The sequence below is a fragment of the Gossypium arboreum genome, chromosome 8 (genome assembly GCF_025698485.1).
Source record: "Gossypium arboreum isolate Shixiya-1 chromosome 8, ASM2569848v2, whole genome shotgun sequence".
NCBI classification, from domain to species: Eukaryota; Viridiplantae; Streptophyta; class Magnoliopsida; order Malvales; family Malvaceae; genus Gossypium; species Gossypium arboreum.
In genome coordinates this window covers 60,845,046-60,848,503 of record NC_069077.1, presented here as the reverse complement: position 1 = coordinate 60,848,503, position 3,458 = coordinate 60,845,046, and the positions used below count along the sequence as shown (strand labels likewise).

Here is a 3,458-nt window from a genome sequence, read left to right as displayed (position 1 = left end):
GAAATATTAGCATAATTTAGAGATTTTTGCAGATCAAGACATCAAGTGAGTAAATTGTTTAAATCAGATTAAAAATTATAGAAGGAGTCTAGGTGGATTCTTTCCTAGGTATTGTCTCTCATTGGTTATCTTTCGATTATTTTCCTGATTCGTTCTCTGTTGCGTTCTTAGCTAAATTAGTTTAGCAATTTTTAGTTTTGAAACATATCACACCAATTTGTCGGCTAAATAATAAAAAATGGTAATTACTAATACTTTTAGTCCTTGTGGATACGATATCTCTACTCACCGTAGCTATACTATTATTCAATAGGTGCGCTTGCCTTTGTCATAAATTTTAGTTAGTATAGAAAACATCCATCAAGTTTTTGGTACTGTTGCCGGGGACTAAAATATTAGGAACATTTTATTTGTATTAATTTAGCCATTTTTATTTTATTTTTTATATTTTTGTTTTTAGTTTAATTTTTTCATACTAATTTTTCTTTTCTTTGCTTCTGGTAGGTTCCTTTAGTTTATGACTAGAAGAAGCCTAGCGGGACCATTGTTATTTAACAGTGAAATTGAAAGTACAACTCGCAGAAAACATAGAAAAGCAAGACAGAGTCGACAAAATTTAGTAGACGAACAATAGCACATTATTATTACTGAGGAGATGGACGAAAATCTAAATATTCAGTTACCTCCTACTACAGCTTCTGTTTCTCGTACTATGTATGATTATGCCAAGCCCACTTTGATTGGGGCTGAATGGAGTATTGTGTGACCCACCATTGCTGCAAATAATTTTGAACTGAATCCGAACACTATAGATGGTACAATAGTTTTTTTAATTTGACGGTTTGTAAGATGAAGATCCAAATACTCATTTGGCCAATTTACTAGAAATCTGTAATACTTTCAAGATTAATGGCGCCACTGACAACACCATTCGCTTACGGTTATTTCCTTACGGTCATTTCCTTTCTCGTTAAGGAACAAAGCTAAAAAGTGGTTGGACTCTTTACCACGAGGTTCCATCTCTACATGGGCTCAAATGACCGAGAAGTTCCTTCTAAAGTGCTTCCTATGGCAAAAACAACGAAGTTGAGGAGGGATATCTCTTCCTTTACCCAGATCGATTTAGAAACCTTATATGATGCATGAGAGAGATACAAGGATTTATTGAAAAAGTTCCTTTGTCATGGGTTACCCTTATGGTTACAGGTTTAGACCTTCTACAACGGTTTGAATCCCTTAACTAGGCAGTTAATCAACGCAACAACCGGTGGAACACTTAACAATAAAACACTCAAATTGGCTTATGAATTTATTAAGGAGATGACACTGAATAATTATTAGTGGCAAGTTATGAGGAAAAAACCAATGAAAGCAGCTGGTGTTTTTAACTTAGATGCAGTCACTATGTTATCAAACTAGGTAGATTTGCTTTATAAGAAATTTGATAGTTTATATCTTTCTATGCAGGTACATTCGATGATGCAATGCGATACAAATGGAGGTGGAATGAACAATCCAAAATGTTTACCCTTCTGTCCTAGTGTAACACCCCTTACTCGTGTCCGACGCCGGGATAGGATACGAGACATTACTGGACTTAAACATACACATACATGTAAAACTGGACCATAAAATTTTAAACAATTCAAAAACATTAAAAATATGCATATCATCCCTTATACGAGTCTACGAGACCCAAACATACATTGAGGGTAGTTCGGGACTAAACTGAGAACTTCTAAAAATTTTACAACACTTAGAGAGAAATTTTCCATGTTTAGAGAGTCACACGCCCGTGTGGATTAGACTGTGTGGTCATACATGCCCGTGTGGCTTGGGACACGCCCGTGTCCTCAGCCCGTGTAACTCTCTATTTATGATGTCTGCAATGAAATAGAGTCACACGGCCAAGACACACGCCCGTGTGCTAAGGCCGTATCCCCAACACGGCTAAGACACACGATCGTGTCTCTGCCTGTATGGCCAACACTTAGGCCATTTTCCAAGCCTTGGTCAACCATAAAACCTCACACATTTATACAACATCAAGGACATATAACATGGCATCCATTTAATGATTAAACTTCTTCAATTAGGCCATAAACATAGCATTTGCATGTCATCATACTTGAATTTCTCGACTTAATCATCTAGCTCTCATAGTCATGTCTAATTCATATCCTTAATGTTACAAATCACACACTCACATTAGCATGTTTCTTTAAGGCATTCCACACCAATTTCATTCTTCATCAACATCATGAATTTACTCTAAATTTATACTTTTATACTAAGAATATGGTCACATCTATTGATCAAAGTTCATCCATCAAACATACATAAAATATCATACTGTAACACCCCGTACCCGAGACCGTTTCCGGAGTCGAACACGAGGTGTTAACGGACTTAATTCATTAATTAAACAGCTCATACAATTCATTTTAAAATTTCCAGACAAGCTGGCTAACTGCATCACAGTCGCTTTAAAAATCATATCTCGATTTCCAAAACTCGAAATCCAATTCTGTAAATTTTTCCTGAAACTAGACTCATATATCTATCTACTAATTTTTTTCTAGAATTTTTGGTTGGGCCAATTAGTACAGTTTATTAGTTAAAGTCTCCCCTGTTTCAGGGTTCAACTACTCTGACCTGTGTGTATTACGAATCAGATATCTCCCTGTACAGAGCTTCAATGACTATGCCGTTTGTCTCTAATAAAACTAGACTGAATAAGGAATCTGTACATATAAAGCATGACTTCTAATTATCTTTGTAAAATTTATGGTGAATTTCCAAAGTCAGAACAGGGGATCCAGAAATCGCTCTGGCCCTGTTTCACAAAAATTTAAACATCTCATAAAATATAGCTCATATACCTGTTTCGCTTCTTCCATATGAAAATATACTCATCAAGCTTCGATTCCACAACTTCTTCATTATTTAATTCCATTTCTACTATTTTTAGTGATTTTTTTCAAACTCACGTCACTGCTGCTGTCTGAATCTATTTTATGGTAAATTTTACCTATTTCATGTTTTCCATGGATTAGCTAGTAATTTAGCATACATAACACCAAATATAATCATGATTAGCCATTCCAATGGCTAATCATTACCAAGCATTTCCATACCACTCAATAACAATATCATAAGACCATATATACAAAATGATTATAATGCTATACATGCCATACTCAAAATATGCAAGCCATTATGCCAAGATGGTAAACGGATATAGTGTGAGCATGCCTCCGACCGTTCCCGATTTTCGAGGTGGCTTGTCAACACTACAAGGAATGAAAAGGAGGGAGTAAGCATAAATGCTTAGTAAGTTCACATGCAAATAGCAAGTAACATAACCATATAAGCAAACATAAAACATCATTTGCATAATCATCACCAAGACATTCATATCACATTTTCATTTATCATCTTACCATATTGTTGTTATA

The 3,458-nt window shown here is 35.2% G+C and overlaps 1 non-coding gene across 1 annotated transcript; it reads right to left on the bottom strand.

Moving 5' to 3' along the window:
- Positions 1-1,083: 1,083 nt before the first annotated feature.
- On the bottom strand, positions 1,084-1,190 carry LOC128280236 (small nucleolar RNA R71). The gene has a single exon (XR_008270416.1). It is a non-coding gene; the product is annotated as a small nucleolar RNA R71 (small nucleolar RNA).
- Between the last annotated feature and the right edge of the window lie 2,268 nt (positions 1,191-3,458).